Source organism: Nannospalax galili, unplaced genomic scaffold, assembly GCF_000622305.1.
Source record: "Nannospalax galili isolate Female #2095 unplaced genomic scaffold, S.galili_v1.0 scaffold216, whole genome shotgun sequence".
Lineage (NCBI taxonomy): Eukaryota > Metazoa > Chordata > Mammalia > Rodentia > Spalacidae > Nannospalax > Nannospalax galili.
The window spans coordinates 2,468,918-2,483,973 of record NW_008339003.1 but is presented as its reverse complement, the minus strand read 5'-3'; the positions used below and the strand labels follow the sequence as shown (position 1 = coordinate 2,483,973).

Here is a 15,056-nt window from a genome sequence, read left to right as displayed (position 1 = left end):
ATGGAATCCATGTGACTTCAAAATTGATTAACTCTCCAGATATCAATGTGAAAAGTACCTTAGGAGGTAGCAAACAAGTTATTTATTGAGAAAGGGTCTCCCTACAGCCACAGCTGGCCTGGAACTCGCTATGTAGACCACCAGGCTGGCCTCAGTCTAGATCCACCTGCCTCTGCCTCCTAAGTGCTGGGATTAAGGACACGCATCACCATGAGTCCAAATTTTAAGGATGCCAGGTATGAGATGCCAGTGGAATACAAAATGAAGTGTTCAGTAGGCATTCTCACGAGTCTAGACTTAGGCAGGGAGCTAGAGGGACTTATATTGGCATACATGAAGCTTATATGAAATACATGTGGTGTAAGCACAGTGGTGGAGGCAATGCCGGATAGCAGGAGGAGACAGTAAGTAGAAGGGGAGCTGGAAAGGAGGAATGACACTCCGTGAAGGAACCTGACTGTGAGGAAGAAGAGCAGAGAAGCTTGGGTGGCGTGCAGGTCTTCGGGAGGGATTTGCTCTTCTGTTTCTTGGGGTGCTCGCTCAGAGTATTTACTGGCTGAAAAGAAGTAAAGGAAGGAGGCGAGGCTGGGCAAACAGTACTTGGAAAGGAAAAGAAGACAGACAGGAAAGGGTTCCAGTGTAAGGATGGCGATCTTTGATGAGCTGAGGCACACAGGAAGGAGGTCTGAGGGATACTCCACACACCTAAGGGTTCAGGCTGAGGGAGCCAGGGTGGGAGAAAGTGGATGGAGTTATCAGCCATTTTGTTAAGAGTGAGAAGTGAGGGGTGGAATTGGGGCTTGAGATGAATTTATTGTTAGGAAGAGTTCCAGAAAGGAATTCTCCAGGAAGTAGGCATAAACCTGTAGAAGAATCTCCCAGAGACTGGAGAACCCTGCTGAGGAGGAGCAAGAATTTTAGTGGCATCAGAGTTGTAAGATGTTCTACAGAAGTGTTTACAGGTTCAAGCATGAGAGCAAAGGCAAAGGTTCCTGGGGTTTTGTTGGATAAGTTGGGTAGAAAACCAAGAGGGAAATAATAAAAATACAGTATTGATAGAATCGATCATTCAGGGCTGGGGAGATGGCTCAGTGGTAAAGTTCTGGCTGACAACCATGAGTACCTGAGTTCAGATCCCCAGCATTCACATAAAAAGCTAGGCATGGTGGCCGGCATCTGGAATCCTGGCACTGGGAGGCAAGGACAAGAGGATCCCAGGGGCTCACTGACTGGTCAGCAAATGATGGGCTCTGACTCGAAAAATAAAGCAGAAAGCAATAAAGGAAGAAACTTGAAGTCCACCTCTGGCCCCCACGGGTGCATGCATGCATAGGTGTGTGCACCTGTACACATACACTGTACTGCACACACATCCCCACCCCCACACTCACATGAAGTAGTAGTTGAAAGTAGTAAAGTAATAGTGGTGGTTGTGTAGTAGTGACATTTATCAAGAACTTACTATAAAGTTGGTTAGAACCTAGAGGTCTTCACAGATGCAGCAGCAAAGGTAGAGCAGAATAAAAGTTTTATTCAGAGTGGACACAAAAAATGAAATTTGAGAGCTACAGTGTGTTAGTGATTGTCAGATCTATAATCTGCACCTGAAGTAAGTGGTGGGAGATGGGTAGAGAAACAGACTAGGGTTGAAAAGATCAAGGCATGATTGTAATGTTGTTCACAAAGGCACTAAAAATGAACAGCGGTACAGCCCAAGAGAGACAGTGTTCATTCACATCATTGTGAATCTAAATCTTTCACAAAGTCTGTGTTGAGAACATTTCCTTGGGCAAATACAATGAGAGTTCATCTTGTTGAGGGGAAATATATTGAGTGAGGTGTCCCAAGAAAGCTCAAAAGAGAACTAAGAAGATGAGGTGCCTATAGGAAAAGGAGGTGCCTATAAGGAGATGGGGTGCTTATAGGAAGAGGAGGTGCCTGTAAGGAGATGAGGTGCCTAGAGGAAGAGGAGGTGCTTGTAAGGAGATGAGGTGCCTAGAGGAAGAGGAGGTGCCTGTAAGGGGATGGGGTGCCTAGAGGAAGAGGAGGTGCCTGTAAGGGGATGGGGTGCCTAGCCTCGTCTGTAGAAAGAGGCTGGCACCTATATGAAACAGAACAATGTCGTGGGGGGTTCCCTGGTGGGGGCTGAGCTGTCTTTGCAAGCTGTGTCATTAGCCACCTAGCCCTGCAACCTAATGCCTATCTGTCTTGCGCAGCAGGGGGCATGGGGCGGGTGAGGCAGAAAGTCTGGACTTAGAGGAGTTATTTTTCCATTTATTGATCTAATTTTTCTCTTTATATGTATCAGTGTTATGCCTGCATGTAAGTGTACCATGTCATGTAGTATCTGCAGAGGACAGACGAGGGTAGAACCCCTGGAGCTGGAGTGATGGACAGTTGTCACCCACCATGTAGGTTCTGGGGTTTGAACCCAGGTCTTCTGCAAGAGCAGCCAGTGCTCTTAACTACTGATCCATCCCTCTAGTCCTGCTTAGAGGAATTATTAAAGTCACTTGCAATTTATAGAAATATCCATCATGGAGGCTGGACAGATGGCTTAGCGGTTAAGAACACTGGTTGTTCTTGCAGAAGATGCATGTTTAAATCCCAGCACCCACATGGCAGCTAACAACTGTCGGTAACTCCAGTTCCAGGGGGTCCGACAGCTTCTTCTGTCCTCCATGGGCACTGCACAACACTTTACCTACATGCAGGCAATATAGTCATATACACAAAATAAAAATAATAAAATATTAAAAAAGAAGTATCCATCAAACCTGATCTATCAGTATCTCATAAAAGATGTTACTCTCTCACAGTGTTTTATTTCCCCATAATTATTTGGGGGCATGAGTCAAGGAAGAAGATTCCTGGGTACGGGTACAGTCACCCTAGAAAATAACAACCCGCGATGCCTGAACTTTAATTATGGGTTGTGTTAATGGGACAACATGACTGAAAAAAAGGAGCTATGAGAAAGTCCTAAAATGTTTTTATACAAAAGAAAAGCAATGATGAGCGGACAGGGCTTTTCTACAGTTTTACAGGTTTTGTGCTTATGCACTGACAGGGAACCATCACCGTCAGCAGACTGCTAGGGTTAAGATCCTGAGCAGGGATTCCTTGAGAAGCCCAGGACACTCTAAAGTGAAAGATAAGGTGATTGGATATAGGTACAATATCTACAGGCATAAATAAATGAATTTAGGCTGTAACAATTTAAAAGAATGAGGAGTTTAGTTAGGAGGTTATTAACATACACATAGTAGGTAATTTTTTTCCTTTTTCTTGTCTTCAAAATAGTACTAAGTTTGAAGTACTTCAACACAAAAAAGTCAACTACAGCTTGAAGAGTCCTTATCTGAAAATCTGAAATAGAAAATGTGGCAAAATCTGAATTTTTAAAATTATTTTTAATCTATGTGTATGAGTATATTGCCTGCATGTGGGTGGGTACACCCGTGTGTGCGGTGCCAGTGGAGGTCAGAAGGGGGTGTCGGATCCCCATGGAACTGGAACTACAGATGGTCATTAGCCACCCTATGGGTGCTGGGAATCAAACCTAGGTCCTCTGCAAGAGCAGCCAGTGTTCTTAACTTCAGAACCATCTCTCCGGCCCCCAAATCTGTAATTTTTTGAACCCTGACATCATATCACAGGTGGATAACCTGACCTCATGTAATGGGTTACAAGTCAAAATGCAGATGCAGTAAAAATAGTCTATGACATTACCTCCAGGATATGTGTATAAGGTACACATGGAATAAATACATGTGCATTTTGTGACTTGGCCTTCTTTGCCAAGATATCCTGTTCTATAGATGCAAGTGTTAAAAAGTCCGAACTCAAAACACTTAGAGTTCAAGTATCAGAAAGTCGGTCTGTAGCAGCATTTATCTACCACTGCCTTCCATGACCCACAGCTGCCATGTCTGTTCCCAGCACTGAGACTCACATAAACAAGTGTCTGCCAAATGAGGGGAGGTGAAGGGTAATTATCTCAAGTCCAACTAGTTTTATTGCTACAGACTAACTCTTTTTTATTTAATGCATTTTTTACCTTTCTCAGAAAATAAGTATGTTATATAACAGGGTAAAAACTAATATAATATAATAAATAGAAAGGAAGAAAAAACATTAACCCAATACTATAAAACAACAACTACCCTTAGAAAATTCATGAGTGTATAGCTTTAACAAGTTGTGTAAGCGTGAAAAAGTTCACCATTGATGCAGGTTTTTGTTTTATAGTGAGAATTTCCTTTGCCGGTATTAGTACTCACTACAACGCATCAATGGTGGGTGTACTGTGGTATATGTAACTTGATTCATTTTCCTCCTTTGTTAGATTGTTTGTAACTCTTAACCATCATAAATGTTTCATGATGAACAGTTGCATGATTTTTTTCCCTGTTTGGAATTATTTCCTTGAAGCTATGGTGGTATATGGCTATAATCCCAGTACTTGGGAGGCTAGAGCAGGAAGAGTGTGAATTTGAGAATACACTGCGAGAAAACCAAAACCAACCAACCAAACAAAAACCAGATGAAATAATTATTACAGATCTGATAAATGTTTGCTGAAACACCATCAAATATTTTGACCATCTATACTTAGGAGACACAATTGATGTTATTATTGGAGCTATTATTGATGTTGTTACTGCAGCGTCTCTACAACTTAAGTGCTTTTGCCTGCACCTTCGTAATTTCTACTGCACCTGCATATTACCTGTGATATTTATGTAAATAGCTTTCTTAAAATTAATAGCAAATTGGCTCAATTTCTTTAGATTTAGCATCATCTTATGCAAAAATATACACAAAGTCAGAAGCTTTATGAGATAATTACATTTTTACAATATTTACTCATGTGTGTGAGTGTGTGCACGACACTGCTGATATGGAAGTAGACGGGATCAAACTTAGATCATCAGGCTTGGCAAGCAAGTACCTTTTCTCACTGAGCAATCTTGCCAGGCCCAATAGTTACATATTTAACTCAAATTAAGTTTAGAACATAATTCAGTGCTTTAAAGGTAAAGGCTTGACAAGTGTCATCTAAATTCAGTATGTGCATTACACTGTAGGGGAGCTGCATTAATGTCTTTTATTTAAACTATATTCATTTCTTTCTATTCTTCAGTCATAAAAGAGTGTTTGCACCAAGCAATACTCTTACTTTTTAAATGTGTCTGTCCCATAGAGCCCTATAGATAAATGAAATCACAGCATCTTGCAAAAATATCACTACTAATACAAAGACAGAGATTCCTCATTCAAAGAGACAAGAACACCATAACAAAAACAAGGACAGCGTTTACAGCAGAACAGTGACTGGAAGTTCCGTAGGAGTTATCCAACCTACGGGGACTTAAAGTTTCAGAAACAGTCATCATAATGAATGGTTTATTCATTCTCCGAAATAGATCAATGAATAGTAAAAGAAAGCAGGACGTGTGTTCCAGGCAAGGGAGTGAGAGCAACCCTTTAGAATGGGGGAGTCAGGATTTCAGAAATGTCTTGAAATTTACACATTTCTTCCTAAGGAAAATTCCAGGTTCTAGGTCAACATCATAGGCACCTACCGAGGGGTATATTATAGCTCAACAGACCAGACATGCTTACCACACAGCATTGTTTTATGTGAGATCTTATACATTTTTTAAAACTTTCAATATACCTTAATTTAACGTAATTATTGGCTCCTTACTATCAGTCTGGATGCTCTGAAGTTTTGTTATCTTACTGGAGAAAGAGCTTAAATGATTTCTCTCAGACTAGAAAAGACTGTTAAAGTGGGCCGTAAGTTTATTTCTAGAATAATTTTAGTATTTTGTTTCACTTCAGACTAGAGGTTGATGGGGTTGGGGATGAGGTGGGAAGACAGAGGTCAATTATTTTAAAGTCAGTAGCCATAAAGATCAAACTTGGCATGTGCTCAGGTTTGGAGTGTCTCCCTGCTATAAGTTTGCTGACATCCACCCCACCAAAATTTTGTATCACATAGACATGCAATTTGCTGTCATATCACCTGACTTGGAGATGCACAATTCCTGTGGTACGTCACTGAACAGTCTCTACACGTCAGTGGCATTTGAGGAAAAATAAAGAGCACAGAGATCATGCTGAGCTCATGCACAGACGGGCAGAAGCTGCAAACATGCATGAGGAAAAATCTTTAATATTTTTAGCTGTGAAAATTTTTAATATTTCTAGCCAGGAAAAAGGGAATATACTATTTGTAGGAGCATTAGAGGCACACTTTCAAAACTTGTTAAGAGGGGGACAGAAGCACATATTAGAAATGGAGATGCTGTTGCATTTATATTGTGACACAAAGTTCTCCGGTCCCCAGCACCTATAAATCCAATTTTAAAGGTTTACATATATGGTTTTTCAGACTAAACTAGAGTTCTACTTTCAAATGTTATAATATTTCTTAATGAATGGATTAGTCTACTGATACATACAAAGGAATTTAATTTTTCTGTGTGCTTTTAAAAAAACAACAAAAACCATGTGCACACCCAGAGTTCCTGTCAGTTCTTCCTGGGTATGCAGGGTTATTTTCATTATTTTCCTGGCAAAATTACTGGCACCATCACATAAATGGTCATTTCTGCCATCATTTCCCATGATCCAAGCCAGGATCTCATGGTTCATTTTTTAAATTTATTTTTATTTTATGTGTATGAGTGTTATGCCTGCATTTGTGTAAGTGTACCCATGTTGTGCAGTGCCCGAGGAGACAAGGGCATCAGATCCCCTGGAACTGGAGTTACACAGATGGTTGTTAGCCACCTTGTGGGTGCTGGGATTTGAACCTAGGTCTTCTGCAAGAACAGCCAGTGCTCTTAACTGCTGAGCCATCTCTCCAGCTGTATGGCTCATTTCATAAAATAAGTAATCCCAATAATCCTTCAATGCTTTAATTAAACACTGAGAAACAAGGTCAGATGTTCACCAGCAGGTCTAACAAGTTCTGTGACATAAGTACATCGCTATTAGAAACTTACATATTTTTAAAGCGTTCATTTTCTCCTCTTCACAGTAACTAGAGTATACTATTGTAAACTCCTCTACCTCTCCCTTCCTCTCCCCCTCCCCTCCTGAGGAGCTTCTAGAAGTTCAACCATTTCTTAGCGCTCCAGGGTTATTTAAATGCAAGACTAAGAAGTGGAAAGGGAACCATCAGTCTTTGAAAAAACGCTCCGACTACACCATGTGGTCCTCCATCCCCACATCTACTTCAAGTTTTCATTTGAAGGTTGATACTCACTGTTATCCCGAAAACGAGTAGAAACACTTTAAAATCAGCAGATCTGACTCTGAAAGTAGTAAATTCCACTACAGTCTTTCTGGAAACAGTTTCTCCTCCCCAGCTTTGGTTTCAGGAAGTAGGATTCGGAGAAAACCCTATCAGTGCTCAGAACTGCTTGCAAAATTCAGCTCCAGGACTTGCAGGAGTTCCTATAAGACACACCCCTTTAGAAACTGCTTCGATGGAAGGCATTCTGGGAGTTGTGTTACTACAGAAACGTTCCTTCCCGTAGTGAAAGTGCAGGGTAGCTCCTTATTTGGACTAAGTCAGAACGCAGAGTCATCCTAGAGCCACAGAAGAGAATGCCAATAAGAAATCGTGAACATGACATTGTTCTTTTAAAAAATATTTTTATTGATTCTTTCAGAATGCCATACAATGTATTTTGATCCTATTCAGACCCCCTCCCCCACCTCCACCCCCACATTATTACCCCACTACTCCCCACTGAATTCATGTCCTGCATTATTTTTTATAAGAAAATGGCTTTAGTCCTAATTCTCAGTTCCAGACAGTTTACAAATAACACTGATAATGTGGCTTTGCACCTAGCAAAGCCATTGAAATAACAACCATAAATACAGATGTCTCTACGGACTTTTCTTTTTGTCTTTTTTTAAGCCTGTCGAGTCTAATTTGTATCCCAAAATGCTCTTGGCTGCGTGCCCATTCCCTGGAGCCCAGCCAACCTAAAGAAAACTGACTCTTCCCTCGACAGTCATCAGTTGCCAATAATTTCTCAGCTAGAGCTGGGGTTTCTTGCTCACATGTCCCTCCGCTGTGCAGGGTTGGGTTTGTCTTCTTCCTGAGGCCACAACTGCTGTTCATATGTTCAACAGCCTTGCTGTCTGCAAAAGCCTTTCCTTGTCCTCATCCACCACCTCCAGTTCTTTCTGCTACCCCTTCCTCAAGGATCCCTGAGCCTTGGTGGGGTCTGGAGGGTGGGAGTGTGATATAGCCAGCTCATTCAGGTCTGAGCACTCTGCAGTCTCTTATTCTCTGCACATTGACCAGTTGTGGGTCTCTGTGTTAATCATCATCTGCTACAAGGAGCTTTTATGGTACGAATTGAGTTACATTAATCTATGGGTGTAACAATACGTCATTAGAAGTCAATTTAGTGCTATGTCTATTTAGCAGAATAATAGTAGAAAGTTCTCCCCTACAACCTGTGACCTGTCTAGACACATATTCTTTGTCCTACTGGCAGTACTAGGTATGAGCCCCATTGTGCTAGGTAGGTCTGTTGTCAACTTGACACACCTGGGTGGAGGGAAATTCCTCCATTGGACTGGCCTGTGGTCATGTCTGTGGGGCATTTTCCTGAGTGCTGAGTGATGCAGGAGGGCCCAGCCCACTGTGGGTGGTGCCACCCCTGTGCAGGTTATCCTGTGTTAAGAAATCAGGCTGAGCCAGGCATGGTGGTGCATGCTTTAAATCCCGGCACTGGGGAGGCAGTGGCAGGCAGATCTCTGTAAGTTCAAGGCCAGCCTGGTATACATAGTGAGTTCCAAGCCAGCTGGGGCTACAGGGAGACCCTGTCTCAAAAAAAAAAAAAAAAAAAGAATAAATAAATAAAAGAAAAACAGGCTGAGCACAGGCCAGGGGTGGTCTGTGCTTCAGTTCATTCCTCTAGATTCCTGCCCTGGGTTCCCTCAGTGATGAACTATGACCTGAGAGATGTAAGATAAAATAAACCCTTTCCTCCTCAAGTTGGCTTTGGTTAGTACTTTTATCACAGCAACAGAAAACTAACTAGAACACTCATCTTGTGATGTGGGCCTTACATTCCATCAGAAGGTAGTTGCTTACTTCCATAACATTTGTGCCACTATTGCACCAATGGGCACATCTTGCCAAGTCAATCATCATTGTAGTTCACAGCTGAGTAACATTGATAATTACCTTTCTTTTACAGCTACATGCATAGCACCTTCTAGTACTATGAAAGAAAGCCAGAACAGATGAAGCTTTGAGGTCAGTACCAGCTTAATTTCTCCTTTGTTCTCACATATGTAGTGTCATCAGCAATAGGGTCTTGCTGTCAAGTTCTGGTGAGTAACTAAGGGCAATGGCAGTACTCAGTATTGTTTGAGGGTCAATGGGAACCTCCTGTTCAACAACTCCAAAGGAAAGTCCATTCCTGGCATTGGGCTTTTTATTTGGTAGCCAGTGGTGTCAGGTACGGCATTCCTCACACTATAGGGTAACTCCATTTAAACTCTTTATATTGTACATATATACACATTTTTTTTCAAATATAACTCATTTTTTAAATTTATTGATTTTTGTGTATGTGTATTTCGTACAGAACATCCCAAATGATCTTATTCATCTTTATACCCACATCCCAAATGGTACCCTCCCATAGCCTCCCTGCCACTGGAGCCCATGTACTCTATCATCCCTGTTACTGCCCATTGTGCTGTCAGCACCTCCAGCCATTCCCCAGTGCTTGTCCATCCACTGAATCTAGTCAGCCTATCTAGACATCCTTTTTTTTAAGGAAGATCAGCTGTCCCTCATCTAGCAGCAATCAGTTGTCAATATTCCTTTAGATAAGATTGAAGTCTGCTGTTCATTTTCCCAGTTCTATGCTGGGTTACTGTCTGGGAGTACATGTATATATTTTAAGAATGTTCAATAGTCGTAGGTTTCCATATGAATTTCTCAAAAAGCCTTTAGTGTTGGTTACCCCTCCCCATACTCCTTCCTGACCCTCCCACCCCTACCAGATTAACCCTTCCTATTTCATTGTCCCCTTTCCCCTTTTATGTCACCAAATTCTATCTCCTCTCCTTATTAACCCCACCCCCGACCACATGGCCCTTTACTAGTTTCCGGACTTCTTTAGGTTTTCCAGTTGAAGCACACATGTCTTAAGATTCAAAGTTAGCATCCACTTATGAGAGAGAACATACAACACTTTGTCTTTCTGGGTTTGGGTTATCTTACTCAAGATGATTATTTCCAGTTTTATTTACCTACAAAGTTAATAATTTCATTTTTCTTAACAGTTGGATAATATTCCATTGTGTAAATGTAGCATATTTTCATTAACCATTAATCAGTTGATGGACATCTAGGTTGTTTTCACTTCCTGGTTATTGTGGAAAGGGCAGCAATGAACAGGTATCTCTGCAGTAGAATGGAGAGTCCTTTTGGTATATGCCCAAGGATGGTATGGCTGGATCATGTGGTAGATCTATTTCTAGCTTTCTGAGGAATCTCCACACTGATGTCCATAGTAGCTGCACTAATTTACACTCACACCGGCAGAGAATGAGTACCCCCTTTCCCCTCACCCTCACTAGCTTTTGTCATTTTTTTTTTTTTTTGATCTTTAGCCATTCTGACTTGAGTAAGATGAAATCTCAAAGTGGTTTTAATTTACATTTCCCTGATGGCTAAAGATGTTTAACATTTAAAAAATGTTTCTCAGCCCTTTGCATTTAATTTTTGGAGAACTATTTGTTTAGTTTCTTGCTACAATTTTCTTTTAATATTTTATTTTTATTATTTTATTTTATGTGTTTGAGTATTATGCCTGCATATAGATAAGTGCACCCATGTCGTGCAATACCCATGGAGGACAGAAGAAGCCATCGGATCCCCTGGAACTGGAGTTACAGACAGTTGTTAGCTGCCATGTGGGTGCTGGGATTTGAACCCAGGTCTTCTGCAAGAACAGTGTTCTTAACTGCTGAGCTATCTCTCCTGCCCCAAGTTTCTTGCTACAGTTTTTTATGTATAATTTTTTTAGTTCTTTGTATATTCTAGATATTAACCTTCTGTCAAATGTATGGCTGGTAGAGATTTTCCCCATTCTATAGGTCGCCTTTTTACCCAAACGATGATATCTTTTGCTGTATAGAAGATTTTTCAGCTACATGAGGTCCCATTTGTCAATTGTTGTTCTTAATGATTGCTCTACTGGGGTCCTGTTCAGAAAGTCCTTTCTTGTGTCAATAAGTTCCAGCATATCTTCTACTTCCTCCTCTGTCGGATTCAGGGTATCATGTCTTATGATAATGTTCTAGATCCATTTTTGGAGTTGATTTTTGTGCAGGCCGGGAGTTAGGGATCTAGTTTCATTATTCTCCATGTAGAATCCAAATTGGCCAGCACTATTTGGTGAAGATGCTGTCTTTTCTCCAATGGGTGTTTTTGGCTTCTTTGTTAAAAATCAGGTGGCTGTAGGTAGTTGGTGTTAGATTTTGGGGCACAGAATGCAGGAATAGGCGAGAAAGAGACCATACCAGACCTCAGAAGGGCCTGCGTGTATTCAAAGGGTGCAGTGAGGGACAGCAGCTTTCCTGATTGATGGAAGGACCTGTCCTGTGAGTCGAGAGATTGAGAAATGACATAGGGGGCTAGGGCATGAGGAAGAGGATGCAGCTGCAGGCGGTCAATGTGTCTCATCTTCTGGGGCCCCTTGCCCAAGGAGGACAGACTATCATCTTCAGCAACAGCCTGTCTCCAGCAGTTCCCCCTGAGTTCCAGGAGTGGTCAATCCTGGTGTGACTAATTGATAGGGTTAGTAGAAGTCTCAGAGTCAGATAAGACCAGCAGCAGTTTCAGAGGACTTCTGGTGCTCTACCACTTGGACTTATATCTGGGTCCTCAATTCTATTCCATTGTGCAATGTGTCTGTTTTTATGCCAGTACTATGCTGTTTTTATTACCATAGCTCTGTAATATAATTTGAAACCAGGAAACAACTTCTGTTGTTGGTACAGAGGAAGGCAACTGATTTGGGGGTGTTTTGTAAGGATCCCAGCACCCACATGGTGGCTAACAACCAACCGTAACTCCAGTTCTGGGAGATCCAGCGCCCTCTTCTGCCCTCCTAGAGTGTTGCACAATGTGGGTGCACTTACATGCAGGCAACACACACACATAAAATAAAAATAATAAATGAAATTTTAAAAAGAAATTTTACCAGAAAAAAGTGATGGGGAGATATGGAAGGAGTCAGAGGGGAGGGAGTGGGCATGGATTTGATCAAAACACCTTATATGCATGAATGAAGTTCTCAATAAATTATTTATTTAAATTTTTTCTGATTTTCACTGTTAATTTGGTTCTTTTTTTCAATATTTTATTTATTATTTTTTATTTTGAGTGTATTGGCTACATGTATGTGAAAGCACCCACATTGTACAATGCCTTGGAGGTCAGAAGAGGGCTTCGGATTCCCCTGGAACTGGAGTTAAGGACGATTTGCAGCCACCATGTGGGTGCTGAGAACTGAACTCGGGTCCTCTGCAAGAGCAGTCAGTGCTCTTAACTGATGAGCCATCTCTATAACCCTAATTTGGTCCTTTAAAATTTTTTTAAATTAGATAGGCGTGGTGGCCCACCTTTATATCCCAGCACTCAGGAGGCAGATGCAGGCATATCTCTGGGAGTTCAAGGCTGGCCTGGTCTACATATTGAGTTCCAGGCCTGCTGAGCCTACAGGGGCGGACCCTATCTCTTAAAAAAAATGAATAAATAAACCCCTTTTTCTTCCTTGGCTGCCTTTGAGGTAGCTGCCATCTCAGAGGCATCATGGCTGCCCTCAGACCGCTGGTGAAGCCCAAGATGGTCAAAAAGCAGTGCAAGGAGTTCACCCAGCACCAGTCTGATGTTATGTGAAAATTAAGTGCAATTGGCAGAAGCCCAGAGGTATTGACAACAGGGTGCGGAGAAGGTTCAAGGGTTAGATCCTGATGCCCAACATTGGTTACGGGAGCAACAAGAACAAAAGCGCATGGTGCGCAGTGGCTTCCGCAAGTTCCTAGTCCACAATGTCAAGGAGCTGGAAGTACTCCTGATGTCAACAAATCTTACTGTGCTGAGATAGCGCACAATGTATCTCCTTCAAGAACCACAAAGCAGTACAGCTGGCCATCAGAGTTACCAACCCAATGCCAGGCTGTGCAGCGAAGAAAACAAATCCACGGCTGACATGCTCCTGTTACCTGGGCTTAAACAAAACTTCAAAACTTGAAAAAAAAAGTATTTTTTATGTGTAAAAAATATATTTTATTTGTTTATTTTTATTTATTATTTTTATTTTATATGTATGAGTGTATTGTCTGCATGTATGTAAGTGCACCCATCATACAATGCCCATGGAGATAAGAAGAGGGTATCAGATCCCCTGGAATTGGAGTTATAGATAGTTGCTAGCTGCATTGTGGGCTCTGGGAACTGAACCCTGGTCATCTGCAAAAGAAGCCAGTGCTCTTAACTGCTGATACAGTTTTCCATCCCCTTAATTTTTTTTTTTTAACAGAATAGAATTTGGATATTTCAAATTATTGAAAAGTTGATGGAAATATGCTTGATTGTGGGCATGTTATTTTCTAACTGAAGTTCTTGAAGTCACTTGAAGTTCTAACACGAAATCCCTCCTTTTTGGTTTCTGTCTTTTATTCTTTCAGACAGGCTCTCCCTGTAGCCCTAGGTTGCCTGGAACTCACTATGTAGACCAGGCTGGCTTTGATCTTACAGAGATCCACCCTCCTTTGCCTCCCAAGTACTGGGATTAAAGGCGAACGCCACCATGCCTGGATTTTGTTTTGCTTTAGTAAACAATCTATGCTTAGCTTTTGGGACATCCATTTACCTAAAGAGTTCTGCTTTATCTCTACTGAAAGCATTTCCTGTAACCCCTACATCATTCAGAACATTTCTGAGTAAGTTTAAAAGCCAGCTGACTCCAGTAAATTCACAGGAAAAGAGTTTATTCTCTCTAATGGAAAAGATATTGGCAGCCATGAGCAGATCTAAGTACAAGAGAAAGTTTTACTCATTGATGTCATTTAAGACTAAAAGATGAGTTTGTTAAAAATGATAACCACGGGGGTTGGGGAGAGGGCTTAGTGGTCAAGAGCACTGACTCCTAGAATCCCAGCACCCACACAAACTGTAACTCCAGTTCCAGGGGATCCGATGACCTCTTCTGTCCTCTTTGGGCATTGCATGACATGGCTGCACTTACATACATGCAGGCAATACACACACATATATATAAAATAAAATATTTTAAAAAATGACAACCACAACAAAATGAAGAAAATTTGTTTCTTTTCAAAAAGGACAGCCTGGTGATGGTGGTGCACACCTGTACTGCAACATTGGGAAGCATTGGAAGGTTGAGGCAGGCAGATCATGGATTTGTGCTCAAGCTGGACTATATAGGGGGACTCTGTTTAAAAAAAAAAGGGGAAAGAAAAGGAACAAAACCTCAAACATAAACTGCATCAGGCGTATTCTCCAGAGATGTGTAGGCCTGTAGTGGCAGTGCCTGCTGCAGGCCGTGTGTTTCTCCATTCTAACATGTCTTATGCTGAAGAACTTCCACATGTCAGTGGTTTAGTTGGTAATGTTTCATTACACGAAGTGCTGCTCTGTTCCCTTAACAGTAAAGACATTTTCAAATATTAAAGAGAGATATTCATGTTTTCTACAAAAAAGGTTTATTTCATTTCTTTAAGCATTGACCTTGAATTAAACCAAAAAAAAAAAATCTGGAATAAATTTGTAAAATAATGTCATTAAAAAAATCCCATTTAAAAACTGTTTTGAATGGTTTTTGTAGGAAAGGACAACAATAAGTCACAGTTACAAAGGGCTTTGCCTAATTTAGAGATCAGTGATTTATGATCACTTATTTTGTACATGTCCCCTGGGAATCTCCAGAAAACGCCACAAACTGGAATTACAGAACAAATGGACATAT

General features: G+C 41.2%; 1 protein-coding gene across 8 annotated transcripts in view; it reads right to left on the bottom strand.

Annotated features, from left to right (window-relative positions):
* Positions 1-7,465, bottom strand: part of Alpk1 (alpha kinase 1) — a 140,534-nt gene extending 133,069 nt beyond the window's left edge. For all 8 annotated transcript variants that reach the window (XR_003849658.1, XM_029563847.1, XM_029563849.1 and 5 more), the window contains exon 1: positions 7,283-7,465. The gene's annotated coding sequence lies outside the window, so the exon portion shown is untranslated. The remainder of the gene's footprint in view (positions 1-7,282) is intronic.
* Positions 7,466-15,056: the final 7,591 nt, after the last annotated feature.